Source organism: Hippocampus zosterae, chromosome 1 (assembly GCF_025434085.1).
Source record: "Hippocampus zosterae strain Florida chromosome 1, ASM2543408v3, whole genome shotgun sequence".
NCBI lineage: Eukaryota > Metazoa > Chordata > Actinopteri > Syngnathiformes > Syngnathidae > Hippocampus > Hippocampus zosterae.
Window position 1 is genome coordinate 5,364,121 of NC_067451.1, and position 21,487 is coordinate 5,385,607.

General features: G+C 46.1%; 1 protein-coding gene across 2 annotated transcripts in view; it reads right to left on the reverse strand.

Annotated features, from left to right (window-relative positions):
• ppargc1a (peroxisome proliferator-activated receptor gamma, coactivator 1 alpha) overlaps window positions 1-21,487 on the reverse strand; it is a 230,716-nt gene that overhangs the window by 45,367 nt on the left and 163,862 nt on the right. The window lies entirely within an intron of this gene.

Here is a 21,487-nt window from a genome sequence, read left to right on the forward strand (position 1 = left end):
CCAGTGACGCGCGCCGCGGGGGCGTGGCTTACCCGCAGCTTCGACGCTCCTCCGTTATGAATGTTCACGTCGTACGTTTTCAAAGCTTCCTATTGGCTCCCTCAACAAATAGAGACAAACGCGTAAGGCTGCGCGGGCAACAGCAAGTCGATTTTGCGTAACTGCACAGCGCGCAAGGAAAGCACACGGCCGAATGAACAGATATAGATAGTTACAAAAACAATTTTAAGATTTTACGAGATATTGGCTCTGTAGTTTTTTTTTTTTTTGCATATCGCAGCTCTCAAACATAAACTGCAGGCAGTTTCCTGTAAAATTTGAACACTATTTTTTTATACATAATGTTGACCCCATCTTACCAAGGTTTTAACGAAACAGCATTACACAATGGGCAGAAGGAGGAAAAAAATTTCTTCCCCTCAAAAAAAAAAAAAACCTTTCCTGCCAGCATGGACAACGAAAACTCTGCCAATTGGATACGGGAACCAGATTTAAGGCTATGTTCACAACGTTGATCAATTCACATTTTTTTTGTCCATATCTGACATTATTGAGGCATTTTTTTTCTCATAAAGGTTCAATACTTTTGTGTAATCTGGCTAGCTAACAATTAAACAAGCAAAGCATTCTGTAGCATCACCAAAATATCAGGAAGAAAGGCAAAAATTGGTGCAGTAAAGGTTGCAGTTTGTGTTCAAAATGCTTTCTTCGGTCGAGGTTATGCAACATCTACATAAACTGATGTGGAAATTAGCGAAACAGTTCTCAGCTCAAAGCCCAGGAGCAAAACGATGATCAATTTGTTCTTGCACAAACCTGTTCGCTAACAGATATTTACAAACTACATTCATGTCAGGAATGTTACGTTTTTTTAAAATTTCATTTTCACTTTCTGTTTGTGCGCCACGGAAGGAAGGTTTAATGAAAACACTTGGTGACGTTAGCTTAGCTAACAAAAACAAACCAAAAAAAAAAGTAATCATATCCAAAATGGAACTCATTCTTGATTTACTGATGTGCATAACAAAATGTTGGTTTTCTTATGTTCAGACATGTATTTATTTCGGTAAAGAGAGCATTCGTCAGAACTGTCCAAGGCTCAAGCATCGGTCCAAACTGTTTACCTGCCCTCAAATGATTAGTTTGAATGCAAGAAATCGAAAACTTAGCGCAAAAGATAAGTCTGAAATGTTTTTGTGTCATCCCACAAATAAACAAAAACAGCTTTACAATTATGTTTATATAAAAACCCACACGCATAAACAGAAACAAGCAGTTTTAGCATAATCCTGCTAGCTAACAAAGCCCACCGAGCCATACAAATTTGAACTGGCCGATCTTGCACCGCCCCGCGAGCGAATGGATAAAACATTTGTCTGAGTTTTGGATTTCCTGACAGATCAGATTGCTGGCAAACCGACTTGAAATGGCCATGCTTTGTAATTCAGCATTTCTTTGGCCATTCGGAGGCAGTAAAAGGACAGCTGGCAGTATCAAGTGTGTATACAGTGTCAACACGACGTGTATAGGCAACATAAACTGGTTTAAATCAAAACAGGAGCCTTGTGGATATATTCAACAAAGAAGCTTTTGACACAAAAAAACGTGCTTTTCTTTATTCTAATCCAACCAGTTAGTGATGTGTCGAGCTCGCCCTTATTTCCACTTTAATAAGCCTATTAGGGAAGCATTATGTGGTCATTTGATCTTCAAATAACAGCATTTGGATGTTGGCTTTAGACAAGTGTTGCTGCTGTTGCCATGGTAATCAGGGATCACCTACTTAAGCGCGCTGAAGCATCGGCGGACCAGCCAGGACACCTCTTGTGTTAGCACTAGCATCGCTGCTAGTGTTTTTGACCATAGCGTAGCATTTCTACTGTATTCCACAAATGTGTTTCTAAAACATTTTACACAAAGTACTTCCGAAAAAAATAAATACTTTAGTCTTAAGGTACCAAAATTAAAAGAGAACCGCACAGCAGGCCCAAGTATGAGTTGAAAGCAAGACTGAGGTTTTATTCCTAAAGATTATACTGTTATTGCAAGGCACTGTAACATTATACAGAGTTGGACTATTAAAATTGCACATCCATATTAGGAAAAAAAAAATCCCAAAAGAGTGATTGATTTTAAATTTAGTGCACATAAAAGCTAAATAAAATTGGATATTCAGTAAAAAAAAAAAAAAACCAAAAAAATAAAAACAAAACAGTTTTTCAAGATTTAATGCAGCATACAATAACGTGCTAAAACACCTCCGGCCTCTGGGGGAGTTTGGGAGCCAATGACAAACTCTTTTTACAATCTATAGCTTTTAAATAAAGGTACGCACGACAAAACACGACGAGGTTGTTTAAAAGAGACACAGAATGTCATCCTGCAACATTAACCATTACACTTGTGCGCATGTGTAGCTCTAAATCTCTACATCTGCTTCCCCCCATACACACCGGGCAGAGATGCCACCTAGGAGCCACGCCACGGAGCAGGTGGCGTGTGCAGTGACCTCACAGAGCCCAGATGGACTGCTACCACACGGGCTGCCATAGGAGAAAGCAGCGGGGACTCAACTGTCCTCCTCTGATAATGAAAACGAACAGTTCAAAACAACATCCTGGGCCCTAGAACGGCGCCATATGTACACCTAGAAGGGAACTGGACGCTACATACTATTTCTTTCAGAGTCACTCTCAAAAGGCACATTCGAGCCGATTCTGCTTGCCCATTCAGAATCAATACAGCCCCGTTGCGATGTTTGCCACTCTTGAGTGGCCCTTTGATTAGGTCCAAGTGAGCAGACTGTATTCACTATCGGCTGGATTTTCACAAGCGCGATGGGGATCGTTCTGAAAGGGAAATGAGCGACAAATGCCAACTGTATCTCCAAATGGGACACAAACGTTCAGCCCTAAACTCAACCCCTATCAACCTGAAATGGCGACTCCCATTTGCCCAAATAATATCCTCCCCGGGCGGCCCGGAAGTCCAGTGGTTAGCACGTCGGCTTCACAGTGCAGAGGTACCGGGTTCGATTCCAGCTCCGGCCTCCCTGTGTGGAGTTTGCATGTTCTCCCCGGGCCTGCGTGGGTTTTCTCCGGGTGCTCCGGTTTCCTCCCACATTCCAAAAATATGCATGGCAGGCTGATTGAACACTCTAAATTGTCCCAAGGTGTGAGTGTGAGCGTGGATGGTTGTTCGTCTATATGTGCCCTGCGATTGGCTGGCAACCGATTCAGGGTGTCCCCCGCCTACTGCCCGGTGACGGCTGGGATGGGCTCCAGCACCCCCCGCGACCCTAGTGAGGATCAAGCGGTACGGAAGATGAATGAATGAATATCCTCCCCTGCCGTGTATAATGACATCACTGTCAAATTAAACTTTCAAAAATGGCAGCGGCACTCAGGTTCACCCCGCCCGTGCATTTAGCCACTCTTCTGGACACTATGTATATCTGGACTGGGGCCGGGTACATAGGATGGAGTGTGAAAAGTTGTTCGCACCCATCTGAAGGCGAGCACATGTGACGGACGGTCCCTCGAGGTGTTAAATGTTGCACAAGGCGCTGGCGCATATTGATAAATACACTTCAAAAGGATCCGTTAAACGTGCAGATTTTTATTGGCTTCAACTCGGGCTGACACTACATGGCTAAAATGGCTCACACGTCGGGATATAATATATCTTCGCGACCCTACTTGTACCGAATTGCGCTGCTGGCAGTTCACAGAGAGCAAAAAAAAAAAGGTCTTAATGATTAAACAATCGCTCCCAGGAGTCCACTAACAGGTGGAAGTGGCCCCAGCCAAAATGGGGCTAATCCACAGATAATTATCTTTGTTTGAATATTCAACATGGTCTGACTGGCAGCGCGAGAGGTTTTTCTTCGCATTTCTCACCTCGGAGAGCTCCGCAGATGTCGATTGTGCGGTGTGGGCTACAATCCGGAATCATTACAATTGTACGATGCTGTTGGCCCGCCAATGTTATCACGAAGCGTGTCCCCAAACTGCAATATCATAGAAGGCGTCAGTCAAGCATCACAGTGACTTCAGAACTGTTCTTTATGACAGCGTGAATACTTTTTTTCCAATGTCAAGCTTCCCAAAAGACCTGATCCGAATCGCACTTTTTTACTGAAATCAGTCGTCTCAGGAGAGTCAATGCCACAGCCGGCAGAGGAGAGTACCGAGTCCGGCAATCTCAGGACACTACAAATTGAAGTCACAAAAGGAAAGTGCTACATTGGGGTCGTTTCAGAATATGGAAGCGCCTTGTATCCCAGGTCAATAATTTTTAAAAAATAAACTATGTAGAACAGTTGTCAGTACTTGAGACCATGACAATCAGAAAAGATGACTGACTAATGTTGTCAAAGGAGATAACAGACGACGAATGACGGTTGTGTACGTACTGTTGTCCCAGGATACTATAGACGACGTTCTTTTTGAAAAACTTTGCACTTCATTCATTCATTCATTCATCTTCCCAACCGCTTGATCCTCACTAGGGTCGCGGGGGGTGCTGGAGCCTATCCCAGCTGTCTCCAGGCAGTAGGCGGGGGACACCCTGAATCGGTTGCCAGCCAATCGCAGGGCACACAGAGACGAACAACCATTCGCACTCACACTCACACCTAGGGACAATTTAGAGTTTTCAATCAGCCTGCCATGCATATTTTTGGAATGTGGGAGGAAACCGGAGCACCCGGAGAAAACCCACGCAGGCCCGGGGAGAACATGCAAACTCCACACAGGGAGGCCGGAGCTGGAATCGAACCCGGTACCTCTGCACTGTGTAGCCGACGTGCTAACCACTGGACTACCGGGCCGCCCACTTTGCACTTCTTTAGCAAAAAAAAAGGACTGACTGAGCTGGTCTTGGGAAAATACAGATGCTGGCCACCGGAGGAGACTAAAAACTGCAAACTAAGGAGACGATAAACAATGGCCATCAAAGCATACGGACAATGGTCATCTCAGAATACGACAGCCTACAATTGTTTACTTCTACGGAGCGGGTGTCCGACATTGGGAGTGGCAAGCTTAACGCGTTTGACGCCGTGGGTTTGAAAATGGAGGCTTTTGATACCAGTACGAGTGTGCAAATCCTTTCAATCGATGAACTCCGCTGTGTCATTTCGCCCCTCTCAGGATGGCAGCGGCGGCGGCCGGCTACTTTCTCCCGTGGAGACCGCGGCCCACATTATTGAGGCAAATGGGCCAGTTAGCCGCGGAACTGAAAATAGCACGTCCCGCACAGGGAGCCCTGGAGGGAGAGGGGGCAACGGAGGACAAGCCTTTCCGCCCACCACGGATGAATAATATCATAGTCACCTCGACTACTATGTTGTTGTGATGTTATTGAACTTGTTTCAAGTCATAAAGTCATGCAAGATGCATGCGGAGAGTGGCTCGAAGACTGCGCTAAACTGGCGCTCCGGGGCTGGGAATTGTGCGGCACTTTGCTTGCGTATAGCACTCCGAAGGAATATTAAAATTCATGGAGTGAGTGGCTGTGCAGATAAACAGGATTTGTGCTTAAAACGAGACAAATTCTGAGACGTATGTCTGGTGCTGCTAAAAACAAACAAAAAACTGTCAGCTCAATCTTTTTCACTGAGTGGCTATAGCTTGAGCGAGCAATGACGATTCCAACACAAGAGATTCAGAAATGCGAAAAATTCATTGAGATCTCATCACTGGCTTCAGGCAAATGCATTAAAAAAAAAAAAAAAACAACCTCTCCTGTGAATCACAAGGAGCCCCAAAGCACAACAGATGTTGCTTGATTTCCAGAATTAATGGCGAGAGGCGGGGCTGGATACCTTGACAGAGCGGCGCTCGCAATGCTCAGCACTTTGAAAGAGCGCCAGGGAGGAATTAGGTCAGCCGGAGTGCAGCTTGCGCCCTCTGGAACGCCGCGTTCAAAAAGCATCAGTGGGAGGCAAGTGGAATGGCAGGTAGAAACGTTCCCAAAAAGTCACACCCATAAGTCTGGCCTCGTTTTTTATCAGACTCCTGTACAGTATATTCACCGGGCTGAAAGAATCCGTGCGGCACAATAAAACTGATTGTTTCCTCACCTTCTTTTTTCTTCCTTTTCCCACCCTCAGATGCTGCATTTTTACACCTTCTGGAAAAGGAGCAGTGACTGTCAATAGACACGAGGAGACAAAAAGCCAGCGGATGGATCGAGGGAAGAATGTGACAGGTGGGAACAAAAGCTCGAGAGAGTGAGCCGCAAAAACCGGAGGTTCAATTAGAGGCAGATACGGACGGACGGGGGCTCTGGGGAGACGGCAAAATATGTCATATCTGGAGATAAACCGCCACAGCGGTCACTATCGCAGGGGGTAACCGAATGGTTGCTGTCGCGCGTAGATGATCACGCCTTTAAGATCTTACCATGCTTGAGAAAGTATGGAACTTGTTGCTCGCAAGGACTCCCGCTTGGGTTTTACACTTGCCGGCATTCTAACCCAGAACCAAAACCAAAAAAAACGTGAGCAATTGCCTCTAGCAATCACCAACATATTCAACCCTAAGACCCTTTGGTCAGTTTGGACTTTATGAACTTTGAGGTTGAGCTGTCCGAAAAGTACAGATCCAGGAAGACTCAATCCGGACCTCACCCTTGCGAGTGACCGAGGTGGTGGTCACTACACCCCTTTCCCACTGAAATTAGCGAGTACTAGTGATCCGTGGCAACACACGACCGATTGGCATATTGTCCCTTTCCCATTGACCAACAGAAGGCAATTCTGCGTCACAGCCGCCTCCCCTTCCACCATTTTGCGTCTGGTTACGTCACCACGTTGTGATTGCGTAGATGATCGTCCGACAGATTTCTTAGTGGTAAACAAATCAACATGCAAGCGAGTGTTCTTTCGTTCATTATGCTTTTTACCGTCCTCAAAATGGTAGAAAAGCAGCAGAGGATCAACTCTGAGATTGTCTCAGAGTTGATCTCCTAGCTAAGCGATCTCCTAGCTAAGAGTTGATCACCCTAAGGGGTGATCTCCTGGCTTTTTTGTGGGGGCGTGCTATATAGGAGACCGATGGCACGTGATGTTGTGACTCATCACGTACCGCCCTATGTCATCACGTAATTACCCGGAAGTCCCATGTTAGGCTTTTACACCGAAAGCGGAGGCGATCCAAGGCGATCACAACCCACCCTCCGATGGCGTGCTGGTGGACGCGGATCGACACGGATTGTCGATCCACTGCCCAAAAAAAAGCGTGTTTACCCGTGATTTTGCGGCAGTGGGAAAGGGGTACAAGACGGCGGCAAACTGAAGCCGTTGAAAATGACGATTGATTTTGGCCATCAAAGAACTTGGACTCATCAGAGGAGACCGCAAACCGTTTTCAACGCCGAATCCATCCGACAGAAGCCCAAATTTCGGAATGTGGCATGAACTCACTGCCCCTAGACGCGCACCACGCTTTGGGAAACGAAATTCTGACCGGTCCCTCTATGGCGAGACACACGGCGAGTTGTAACCGGACACGGCTTGCGTGACGCCTGATGATGGCGTGATTACTTTCGACGTGTGTGTAAAATCCAGATTTTCATGAACTTGGCAGCCTTCCATAAACGTGCGGGCTGGTGTAAGCACATTGCAAATTGTGCTGAGAAAGAGCAACCACCATGTTTTCCTGAAAACAAACGGCGCTTTTCCCATACGAGCTGCGTGTCTCAACGTTGTCATATGGAAGAATAAGCGATTTCCAGTCTTTGCGCAATCTCTTTGTGGCAGAATAATTCCCAGACGCGGGTTTTGCCGCATCCCGTGTCCACGGGGAATCGCGTCACCACCGTCGTAAATTGATTATCGACGCTGGCGTTGGACACTTCGGTCCAGATGATGCGCGTAATTAAAGGCGTAATTAGCATGTCATCTACATGAGGAAATATGACACGCAAGATTCGGGAAGCCGGAACCAGAACGCCACGTCCTCTGAGATAACTTTCTTTCGCTGACACGCTCGCTTCCTTTAACGTCTTTAATCAACCCACATTAATTGTTTATTTACATGCTAACGCACTTAAGCACTCATTTCCCGACTTGTTTGCGTATTTGCATGCTAACCCACTTACGGGTACTTCCATTCAGCAACTGCCTCTTTCGTTTCGACACGCAAAGTCACCTGCTTGATTGAGAGGCAAGGCTTTTCGTGCTTGTTCCGCGTGGACAAAGGATGGCTTTCCTACTGGCTCACTCCACACTGCGGCCGCGCACACAATGGGAGATGGCCAAGATGCCCTTTCGTGTTGTTGGTCATTCCCGGCAGCAACAATAGGTCTGAACGGGCCTTATCGCTGCTTGTAAAGTTTCGGGATGAATCGGAGCCTCGTTTTGCGGCTCTTGTGGGAGATGTCGGAATGAATAGAACCAAAAAGGAAGCTTCTCTGCCCTTGCACCTTGTACAGTATTCCCCCTCGTCGCGGTTGTTGTCGGAGGCAAGCTTTTCGGATGATGTTCCGCCTCATTATTTCACATTTACCTTGGAGAATCCCCCGCCGCATCCCGTATTCCCGCGCTGTCCTATTAATCCAAACGCTGTCAAGATTATTAAAACGTGCGTCGTGGCGTTTTGGATGCCAAAGAAAACAAAGTGAGGATCAATCACGTTTAGTTTTTTTGTTTTTCCCCCATCGCATCAATTTCACACATTTGCTAGGTTTTCTGTAATGGTGAGAAAATACAATCCATCCATCCATCCAACCATTTTCAGATCCGCTTTATCCTGACAAGGGTCGCGGGGCGTGCTGTAGCCTGCTGGGACCTGTGCGTCCACTTGTGTGGACATGACGTCTTTGGCTTTCAAGATATATATTTTCATTCATTCATTCATTCATCTTCCGAGCCGCTTGATCCTCACTAGGGTCACGGGGGGTGCTGGAGCCTATCCCAGCTGTCTCCGGGCAGTAGGCGGGGGACACCCTGAATCGGTTGCCAGCCAATCGCAGGGCACACAGAAACGAACAACCATCCACGCTCACACTCACACCTAGGGACAATTTAAAGTGTTCAATCAGCCTGCCACGCACGTTTTTGGAATGTGGGAGGAAACCGGAGCACCCGGAGAAAACCCACGCAGGCCCGGGGAGAACATGCAAACTCCACACAGGGAGGCCGGAGCTGGAATCGAACCCGGTACCTCTGCACTGTGAAGCCCACGTGCTAACCACTGGACTACCGGGCCGCCCAAGATATATATATAATAATAATAATAATAATAATATTTAACATATATAATGTTAAATTTTGGACTATAAGGGCCTGGCGTCCACTTACAAGGACGTTTCATCAAGTAAAAAAATAATTCTTTGTTTTCTTTGTCAAATAATATGACAATTTAATTGAGGTTCTAATTTAGGGAAGCACGGTGAAATGACTTCTACTGTTGCTATTCTAGATATTGCTATGCAAAGCATTTCACAATTTTAACTCATTCGCTGAATGTACGTGGACAGTACAGTCATGCAAGAGTTCGGGGTCCTAGGAGGGTAGCCGATCCCAGCTGTCTTCGGACAGTCGGCGGGTGCCAGCCAATCGCAGGGCACACATAGACAAACAACCATCCACGCTCACAATCACACCTCGGGACAATTCCGAGTGTTCCATTAACCTGCCATTTTGAGGTTGGGAGCCAATTTTGAAAAGGGCGGAAATTCTGGTTCAGTTGGGATTAGATACGATCCATTTCACATCTATGGCACAAGGCTGGAAAAGTACCTGGAGTCTTCCATGATGGCATTCCACCAAGGGAGGTCCCTTTTAACACACCCTTTTTAAATCTTTGGTTAAATGTGTGTGTTCATTTAAGCTGATATGACACATATTTAACCTGACAATTGCTTTATGGCGTCCTTGCCAAACACCTTTTTTATAGAGCCTTGCGTCACCTTCGCTTTTCATGTACTCGGTGTGGCATTAACGAGAACATTCATTGAACTGGTGCTAAACTATCCAGTGATGATTTACACATTGTATGTACAAACTGCAGGAAGTAGATAAGTGGGGTGGGGATGGGGGGGGGCGCAGACAATCCCAGTGAGGAAACTTTTGGGAATGAATTTGTCAACCGGCCTCCGATACGTTGAATCATCTTCTATCCCGCATAATTAATGACGTGCATCTTTAATTACCCCTGTGTGATGCTTTTGTTTCTGGAGGCCCGCTGATGGCCATATTAACAAAGTTAGCTTAATGATAGAGGTATTTTACCTAATAGCGTTTTTATTACTCCCGCCAAGAACGGAACAATTAATTAACAATGGGCAAATTAAGTTCCTAGCCTGTAATGGCGATACCTACACGGGACATCATTACAAATAGTCAGAATAATTCATAATGCCGCCGAGTCGGTTGGCACGATGGCGGGAGAAATTAATATTCCCGACAGACAAATGAGCCGTAATAAATTACGCATACGGACTGTCGAGTGGACATGTTGGGCATATTGCTTGCCGAAGCAAAATCATTTTTTTCTATTTTCACTTCCTGTGCGGACAACAACAGGAAGTGAAAAGAGAAGAAGATGCTGAGTTTGGCTTGCTCAGTGGTGCCCTCTGGAGGTTTGGTTAATGTGTATTTCGTCGTTGGACGTTTTTGGTGGAAACAAACCAAATTGGCTCCGGGACACTTTTGGCTCACACATTTATTTCGAATGACTTTTATGTCATGTCAATTTATAACAGTACATTACAAGTTTTTCCACACCAAACAAATCCAAACTGCTTCCTTAGTCAAAGAATTGTCCAGAAATGGCATTCAGAAGTCGAAAAATGAACATCCAATAAACATTCATTCATCTTCATTCATCTTCCGAACCGCTTGATCCTCACTAGGGTCGCGGGGGGGTGCTGGAGCCTATCCCAGCTGTCTCCGGGCAGTAGGCGGGGGACACCCTGAATCGGTTGCCAGCCAATCACAGGGCACACAGAGACGAACAACCATCCACACTCACGCTCACACCTAGGGACAACTTAGAGTGTTCAATCAGCCTACCACGCATGTTTTTTGGAATGTGGGAGGAAACCGGAGCACCCGGAGAAAACCCACGCAGGCCCGGGGAGAACATGCAAACTCTACACAGGGAGGCCGGAGCTGGAATCGAACCCGGTACCTCTGCACTGTGAAGCCGACGTGCTAACCACTGGACTACCGGGCCGCCCCATCCAATAAACAAATGAATTCTTATTTTCAGTGCAAAAGGTTTACAAACGGGGTTAACCCGATACCTGCAACCACCAAAAAAAAAGAAAAGGTGAGATTCCGTCATGAAGGAGAGAATTGGACTGCCAAAGACGTATATGAAAGCACATAATCTTTTAAGCTTGCATTTGAAGCTAATCTTCCATTAAAGAATAGTACAGTCGCTATTGCTTTTTGGAGCGGAAACGCAAAGACAGCAGAACCGATGGGCGCTGTTGGCCATGACTTTCAATAGAGATGGAAAAGGGCGAAACTGTTTTTTTTTTGTCCCCCCCTCATGCAAACTTCGGACTTCAATTTCAAATGAAAACAGTGAGGAAAATAATCTCCACATGTTCACACACACACACACACACACAAAAGTAGAAGCAACAAAAGCAAGAAAAGATTCAAGTGAATTGGATCCTGGCATAATTTTCGAATGATTATCTCGTGTGTTCTCTTCCACGCAAAGGCAAATCCGGTTTGCACTCTAAAAGTTTTTTTTGTGCTTTGATAAGTGCTGAGTGTGGGAGCATGTGCGCACAACAGGTGTGCTCTTGCACGTGGAAAAATACCCACTAGCCACGACAGCTCTGCCCGTCACGCCTATCTTGATGGGAATGGATGACGCGCTTGAGTTTGGGAAAGAAAAAAAAAACTCAAACAAACAAAAAAAAGTAATAATAATCATACAGAGGGGCAGGTTGAATGAGTTGGGAGGTTGCCTGAGTGTGGTGAGGAACTGTCAGATGCTCCTGGCATTGTGAGCAGCAACATTGTCACGGTCAAGCAGCTACGAGGTGTCTGACAGAGGATCACTGTATAGACGTGTCGGTTGACTCTCTGTCCCACGCGGGAAGGAAAGAACCTGCCGTTTCTAGTTTCCCTTTCAAATACATCTTTTGTGACGTCAGTCCTGGAAGTTTTCTGACAGACCTTGTCGTAACAAACGTATGCCTGAAAAGAGGTCACACAATGCGTGAGTTCCACAACAGCCAACCGTCTGCTGTCACTTGCTAATATCAGAATCAGAATCATCTTTATTGGCCAAGTATGTAGAACACACAAGGAATTTGTCTCCGGTATAACACGCTGCACTAGTATCATCGTAAACAACAAAATCATTGAACCATTTTAGAGTAACCAGTAGTTTTGTAGTACCATTTTGTGGTGCAAGAAGAGTGACTATGTCAGTGACTGTTTAAGGAGTTAATGGCTAGAGGGAAGAAGCTGTTTAAGTGTCTGCTGGATTTGGTGCGCATGGATCTGTAGCGTCTGCCTGAGGGGAGTGGCTGAAAAAGGTGGTGGGCAGGGTGCGGGGGATCCAGGAGGATTTTCCGTGCCCTTGTCTTGATTCTTGCAGTGTGCAAGTCCTCAAGAGTGGGTAGGGCGGTGCCAACGATTTTTTCTGCCGTCCTAACTGTCCGTTGAAGTCGGACCTCTTGAATATCTTTCTTTTCTTTTCATGTTTTAACAGTTGCGAAATTATTTCTGTACCCTAACATGACAGCTCAAATGCTATAATGTCACAAGAACCCCGCAATTCCCACCATTCTGACAGAAATTGAGCATGATGACAACACCAACGGCGAGGTTAAATGTCAGCGAGGCCCTGGGTAGTTACAAAATAACAACAAGATGTTTGGCATAGCTCACTGAAGTCAAACGTGAAGACATTCGCTGACTGTATCTCTCATGACATCATTATAGGACCGCGGCTTCTTATAGTCAGGCAGGGGTCAAGGGGGTCAAGGAGAAGCGGCGGCAGTCGCCAATGCATGCCCTCAACTGTAACCCGAGTAGGCTACAACGTGGCGACATCACAAACGCACGGAGACCCCTTGTCGGACTTTGACGCCGCCGCGGACAGAATAGCTGGCGTCGACGCCATCCCGTAGCAACGTAGCTGAAAATAATCATTGTGTGAGGCAGACACTCTCTTGGAAAGAGGTGAAGTGCATCTCTCATGTTGCCACCGTGAACCCGGATTATTTAAGATACGAAAGAAGTCGTTCGCGCGTAGCGTGCATTTTTAAATGACTAAAAATTCATAATGTATACAGTATATATATTCATTCATCTTCTGAACCGCTTGATCCTCACTAGGGTCGCGGGGGGTGCTGGAGCCTATCCCAGCTGTCTCTGGGCAGTAGGCGGGGGACACCCTGAATCGGTTGCCAGCCAATCGCAGGGCACACAGAGACGAACAACCATTCGCACTCACACTCACACCTAGGGACAATTTAGAGCGTTCAATCAGCCTGCCACGCATGTTTTTGGAATGTGGGAGGAAATCGAAGCACCCAGAGAAAACCCACGCAGGCCCGGGGAGAACATGTAAACTCCACACAGGAAGGCCGGAGCTGGAACCGAACCCGGTACCTCTGCACTGTGAAGCCTACGTGCTAACCACTGGACTACCGGGCCGCCCCAGTATATATATATACAGTATATATAATTGACTTCGCAACAGCACACAGAGAAGGTAACAGATAAACGTATCTAACAAAAATCTATACGTTATTATTTATTGTGTTTGGAAGTGAGTTGTTGGCCTGCAGAATGTTTTGCATTCATTTGTATTGGTGTTCCTCCAACTTGGCCAGGTGCAGAAAACAATTCTTGCTACAATTAAACTCCGAGCTTTTGCTTGGAAATTAGGTCTGGAAGGATTTTTTGAGACAAAAAAACAAAAACAAAAAAAGACCAACGGCTTGTTTTTCTCCGTTAAGGGCAACCATCTCTTTCAGGACTGCCAAGCTCAAACTAGCGTTTCGCAGCCATTTTCCGTGAGTTGGCCCAGACTCAGGCAAGGCAATTTGGCTCTGGGGCCATCTATACACTGCCTCGTCTAGGAATGGATTTGGCGATCTTGATCTTTTTTATTTTTTTTTATGTACCTGTTCTCTTTGTCTGCATTGTGAAGACTGAGGGAAAGACAGACTGGAAGGAACAGAGATAGAGAGCCAGAGAGAGAGATGGAGGGAGACAAAGAGAGAGAAACAGATATAGAGAGAGCGGTGGGGGGTGGGGGGGGGGGGGGGTTGAGAAAAAAAACAAGTTTGACCGAAGCCCAGTCAATTATCTCCCAGGTGTTTGACTGAAGTGATTGTAAGCGATCGCGGAGGTTCCCACGGGCCCGCCGACAGAGACGAGCTAGAATTAGCCGGGAACAAAACCCAATTCAGCAGAAGTGAAGGAACAGCAGTTTTGAATAAAACCCGGCGGAGAATGCACAAGAAAAGGCTCTCGCGCAAAGATAAAGTTTTCCCTTCGCCGTTCCCTTGTTACGCACATCCTATCACATGGCTTGAGTCTTTTAAACAAACCCCGGAGCCAGAATGGTGTCTGTGGTGTTTCCAGTACCGTATTGTGAGCGGGGTTAATTACAGGCCCAGCAGAAAAATGAACACGTTCCAAATAAAGTATTACGAAAGCGGGCCATTGCGCGGGGAAGTGAAGATAGCCGGGGAAACCGGATTTCTCGTTTCCATATCACGTCGCCTCGTTTCAAGTCCACTACAAAAGCCGCCATTCCGGCCTGCAAATTACCTTTTCCCAGGCCCAAACACCATTTCCGCGAAGATTAAGTTATAGCCTGTTCTCGACTGAAACGCCATTGTCATAACGTGCACACGCTTCTATTGAAAGCGATGAATTTGCCGGTGTCTTCCGCGGGAGAACTCTGTCATGCTGAAGGGCGGTAGCTCTGTCGCGCCAGCACATTGTGGGAACTGACATTTACAAATGGCGACAGGGAAGGGAGGGGGGGGGGACAGGACGGAGTCAGCCAGCTCTTAAACTGGTCAAAACGGTGAATCCGGGCAAGGCCTTGGCGAGGAGTCTTGGCAAGGATGGAATCTTACATCCTCCCGCCTTCGACATGAGATAGTGGCATCAAGCGAGCTTTGCGGCGCTTTCGCTCTGCTGCTCACCTCGCACGCCAGCTCACGCGAATCGCGGCTAATAGATATGAAGCCACCGGGAAAGTGGCTTTGGCCTGCAAGTCAGCGATCACACGCCGGGACATTTAGGGCAGCTTTGGACTTGGGTGAGCTTGTAAACACAAACTGTGACGTCCGGGCGGTACAGTTCAGGTATGATACGGGGCAGTGGACCTTGATCTGGTTTTGTGTTTTAGCCGTGTGGGTCCAATGAACTGCCAGTCAAGACAAGCAATGGGATTCTTTGTAATCTACTTCTGTTGTCGCGTGAAGGTGCAAAAAAATATATACAGTATATACAAAAAAAGCAGTGAGTAAGGAGCTGTTATTATGCTACGATTGATATCTTTTGACAAGACAAATGCAAACCTTACCAACCACCCGTATTGAGAACACGTCATCTCATCCATTCATTCATTCATTCATCTTCCGAGCCGCTTGATCCACACTAGGGTCGCGGGGGGTGCTGGAGCCTATCCCAGCTGTCTTCGGGCAGTAGGCGGGGGACACCCTGAATCGGTTGCCAGCCAATCGCAGGGCACACAGAAACGAACAACCATTCGAACTCACACTCACACCTAGGGACAATTTAGAGTGTTCATTCAGCCACGCATGTTTTTGGAATGTGGGAGGAAACCGGAGCACCCGGAGAAAACCCATGCAGGCCCGGGGAGAACATGCAAACTCCACACAGGGAGGCCGGAGCTGGAATCGAACCCGGTACCTCCGCACTGTGAAGCCGACGTGCTAACCACCGGACTACCGCGCCGCCTCATCCCATCCAGTCATCAGCATTTCCTAACCTTTACTGAGCCAAAGTGCATTTTTTAATTAGGGAAATTCTCATGGAAAACCACCAAACAAAAATACCCCCCGCCCCCCAAAAAAACAAAGAAATGATACTGACGTAGTGTAATAATGAGGTCATTTTAATTTATTTTCAAAACAAACTACTTTTTGCTAACTCAGGACTTGTTTAGCTAATGTCAAAGCCATTAGTTTGTTACAAGAATAGCAACGGGTAGTTAGGTTAGGTGCTCTGGCTACCATTTAGCGAAACGACATGTCAGTGTTTGTTCGGTATGTTACTATAGGTTACTTGCATGGAAAAAGGAACAAATTTGATTGTTTGATCAGTTTTGATCAGTTGTCGTTCATTAAATGATTTTCAGACAATTTAGGTGAAATGAGATTTTTTTTTGGGGGGGGGGCAGCCTGATGATCTCTCAAGGCATCACTGATCTAGCTTTTCCTTTAAGAGGAATAAATAGCACATATCCATCTTGTCAATCGAATGACTTTGATGGCATCACATTAAAAACGTGATGGAAGGTCCATACGAACTGAGCAGGCAGCCGGATGAAGAGTCGCCACATCTAGCTGGCATCTTTGACTGGTGACAAAATGTGACATCCTGTGAACACTTAACTTTCTCATTTCTTTCACGAGTCACTCGCATGCCAACGAGGCTTCGATCGTCAAGCTCATTTGCAGCGTCACCTTTGTGCAGCCCTTCACACATTCCCAACGTTCATTTTTTAAGTAGCCATTACGATCGTCACTGTGAATCCAAATTATACAAACAGGTGGTGTTCAGTCGGCAGCTTGGTGGGAGTTCACTTCCAAGCAACACTGAAGCTCTAAGCTAGGTTCTACTTATGCTACGCCGGCTAGCCAACAATGAGCTTCGGCTGCACACTGCTGCATCTAAACACATTGTGGATTCACTCCAAAAAAAGATAAATATCTGACAAGTATCGGTCTCACTATGCGATGATGAGCAAAGACGGGGAAGCCATGCTAAGTGCTAAGCTAACCAAAGACTGGCATGGCTAGCGCACGAGGATCCGGCAGGCGCGGCTAGAGTGCAAGTTAAACTAACAGTTCCGTAGCATTTACATCCCTAATAACCAATGTGAACATTTCGTTTGCCGGATTCCTGCGCACGTGAGTGAGTGTTTCTACAATGCACAGAACAGGAGACACCAATAAACAATCTTGGACCGACAACGTTAGCACTGGTAAAGCCCAAAGCATCGACCCCAACGTGCATCCTAACTGTTGCCTTTTGTGGGAAATTCCCTGATGCCGAGCATCTCTCGATCCGTTTCTAACAACTGCCTGCTTCCATCACCCATTCCCTTTTAGCTCCTTTATTGCTCCTCTTGCAATTGATCCCTCGTCCTTTCTGCCACCGGCCATTGACTACAGACAAGGCTTTTGTGTTGCGAGCGGCTCTGTAGTGAGTGTCACGCTGGCCTGATAATAGCTGTTGAGCAGTTATCGCCCCTCCATACCTGGGTCATTAATTAGGCTTAATCGTCAAAGATATAAGGACGCTCTACCTGTGTTTATGGCCAGCCACTTGTTTGCATGCGGTGCCTTATTCGAGGATGTTATTTGTGTACTGGGGATCTCAGGCGATTGGAAGTGACAAGTCGCTGGGTTATCTGGGCTTTGTGGCAGATGCGCAAGCGCGCAGGATACAATGAACCTTTGCTTGTGGGGTAGGGGGGGAGGCAGATCTCCATATTAGTGGCTAACAAGGCACATTGCAAGAAAGAATATACAACGTATATCTTATTATCGCAACCCGGTAGTCGAGTGGTTAGCACATCGACTTCACAGTGCAGAAGTACCAGGTTCGATTCCAGCTCCGGCCTCCCTGTGTCGAGTTTGCATGTGCTCCCCGGGCCTGCATGGGTTTTCTCCGGGTACTCCGGTTTCCTCCCACATTCCAAAAACATGCATGGCAGGCTGATTGGTCACTCTGAATTGTCCCTAGGTGTGGGTGTGGCCGTGCGTGGTTGTTCGTCTCTGCGTGCCCTGCGATTGGCTGGCAACCGGTTCAAGGTGTCCCCCACCTACTGCCCGAAGACAGCGGGGATAGGTTCCAGCTCCTCCCGGGACCCGAGTAAGGATAAAGCGGTTCGAAAAATGAATGAATGAAAAAAAATATTTAAAAAACGTATTTATCGTCATGATTCTGTTCTTGTGTGTCTGCAGCAGGCGGCGGAGGAGGGCCTTCCCCCCAGCGTGCACACCTGCTGCCAATGTTTCATCAATTCGTCATGCATTCAAGGACTGCCTCATTGTCAAGTCTCCGTCAGAGTGTTGTTCTTGTTTGCTGCTCACGCTCAAGTGTTGCTTTTGAGACCTCTCGATCTCATCATTGTCCCTTTTTTGCTCTCTAGGCCCTCATGAGTAAGTATTGATATTATTTTGTCTTTGATCTCGCTCTTGTTTTGTTTTCGTGTAATTGGGTCAACCAGAAGTGGGGTTATGTGCTCCCTCTTACGAGCTCCCGGAGGCGAGCAGTAGAGTTTTGGACCAACTGGAGATGCTTGGTGGAGGACGAGTTGATTTTGCCATAGAAGGGTCATTCTGACGTCACAAACCACTGTCCATCGTTTCCCATCAGGTGGATTGTTTAACCAATAGGATCATAGTTTTGTCACATTGGGTGACGCCATGTTTTATCCATGTGAAACACGTTTTTTTTTTTTCTACAACTACTGGCTTGATTTCTACATGGGAAAAGGAGCTTAAGTTACAGATGGCTGTGACAAATATTGGCAAAAATGTTTTGTTGGGGGTTTCACTTTTGTTAATTGATGCTGTCCTCTTCGCCTTTTAATCAGATAAGCCTGGTCTGAATCTTACTTTAAGTCGCGGATCGGATGCCTATTTTCCAGCTCACAGTCAAAGCTGAACGGATCAAGTGAAATCCGAAATTCTCCCTCACATCCCGCAGCCGGCCGTGTCCGACTGCCGAGGAGGCTCGGGAGGTGAGCGAGCAGTTATTCCGAGTCATGTTGTCTTTTCTGAAGCCGCTTCTCCCACCAGAAGACTGATCCAAGTGTCTCATCTGGTCACAATGAGTTTGCATCCCAAGAGAAAGTCCAACTCCAGCGAGCTTGCAGGCTTTGATCAAATGGTCTTTTTGTTTGCTTCGACGGTTAAATTAAAATGGTTTCAACTGAGATAAGGTAATCACCCCAAAGGCTTACCGCTGCAGCTCAATTTCCCCTTTTGCTCCGATTTCCATATTTTCTCATATAGTGTACATCTTTTGTGTTTACTTAATCTCGGGGTGGAATGGTACATGCATTTCAATTTTTCTGTAAGGACATTCACCACGCTACTGAGGCACATTGCGTAAGGGACGGGGAGTGCAACTGCTTCATGCGACGACCTAAACAAATACATTGCTGCCCAGCCTCTGACTCGTGGCCAGAGACTTGCTGCAATTTTAGCATAACTCGAGACGTCGACAGGCTAACTTTGTGGTTCTTCTCCTTTTTGTCAGTTTTTTTTGGGGGGGGGGGTGTATGGAGGGGGGGGGGGGTGATTCTTATTCCATGTCTAAGAGGAGAAGCCTAAATGCATTATGACTCCAGTATCACAGTAAAATACGTTAAACAGGGGTGCCCAACCTTTTTTGACCAAAGATCGACTTTTCGATGAACTAACCTCCCGCGATCGATCCGTACATGCACTTACACATGCATGCCCTGATGAGCAAAAGCCATAATGGGGGCCATTATGGCTTTTGATGAGCGAAACTGAAAAATAAAGTAGACACAAAGGGTTGTGAGTTTGTGGAAAGCAGGTCACTGACTACCTTAGTAGAGACCTGACGCAGAGGCATGGGACGCACTTTTGCAACGTGTTCAAGATCGTAGCTCACGTGTTAGCTTTAAGGGTTAATATGCTTCTCCCTGCACTCCGGATTCCCATTCTTCGCCAGTAACCTTGGTGAATTTTACATGAAACAAATTGAATGAGAGTAACAAGAATAATAAAATGTATCGTGCTAGCAACTTCCGGTGATGCAGGTCACGCGCCACCGTGGTTTAAAGGTGAGCTGCTTTTTTATATTATTTTATTATTTCATTTTATTTTATTTGTGAAATACCTTTTGAGAGAGTGATACTGATGCTAAGGGTGCAGTGTGCACGAAAACAAAAATATATCATATTAATAACACACACACACACACACATTTTTTGGGCTGAGGTTTTTATCCCTTGAGACCCCTCGTGATCGATTTGGGACCAGTCCGAGAACTACTGGTTGATCACGATCGCACCCCTGTGTTAAACTATTGAGAATATTTTGAGATTTATCAAAGGTTGGACAAGGTGCGCTAAAATCAAACACCTAAAATGGTATGGATGGATGCGCAAAATCCGACCGCGAGGAGCTCTCCCGGCTAGCTTGCTAAGAAATTAGCATCTGTGCAACTGTTAGCGTGGAACTCCTACTTACGTCTTTGTTTGTATTTATTTTGGCGCTGCGACATCCGGACCGAAAACGTGACCACAGTTGATTACATGCGCCGCTGTGAACTTAGTACTGCCACCTTTGGGGGTGCTCAAACCAGCCGAGCACCGTGTTTGGCATTCTCTTAACACCCCCAGCTCCTTCTCAGTTTGACCTTTCCACTCCGCATACAGCTGTCTGCCTCATAAACTATATTTCAATAAGAAGTTTATGTTGTCTTTAACGGTTATTCCGCTGTCCTAAATGCTTTTAACAGCAACGTCGCAATCTAAAGGCTTGTCACAATCGCCGTACGTCCTTTGCAAATTGTTGATTCATACCCTCTCATAACACGCAATTAAATCCCGCATTCGTATCCCAGCTAAGCCTTCCAATCAGACAGAAGAAATAAACATGTATTGATGTCTTTTTTTTCAGCCAAATGATATTGCTGCTTCACAGCTAGCATTTATGTGCACTATTTGCCACTGCGATGCTCCTTTAATGGCCTAAGAGCCCAAACGGCTAATTAATTGACAATCGTCAATTTATGGTTGACGAGGACTTCAATTTGCAAACCCAGAACAAAAGAAAACACCAGAATAGGCATGCCAGGCTTTGAATTGGTCAGATCTAAGCATGCACTCTCAACACTCACTTTGTGTCCCATTTTCACAAATTTACAGGTCCAAAACATTGTTACCGTGGATACCGACAGAACTCCTATCGTAAAAAGTTTTTACGATATTTAAAAAATATGATAACCTTCTTCTTTTCACGTCCGCTTTGCCTACGGAAGTCGTCCGTAGCATGGATGTAGCTAAACTTATTGTAGCTAATGCCCTTTTCTTATGTTTTTCTAAATAAAAATTCACATCAAAATGCTCCGCCTATTAGAATTCACCATCTAGACCAGTGGTTCTTAACCTTTTTAGAGGTACCGAACCCAAGCAGTTAATGTGCACATTCATCAAACCCTTCATGAGTGAAAAATAAATATACATATTTTTTTTTACAAATTCATGATATTTAAAAAAAACACATTTATTAAAAACAGTACAAAGTA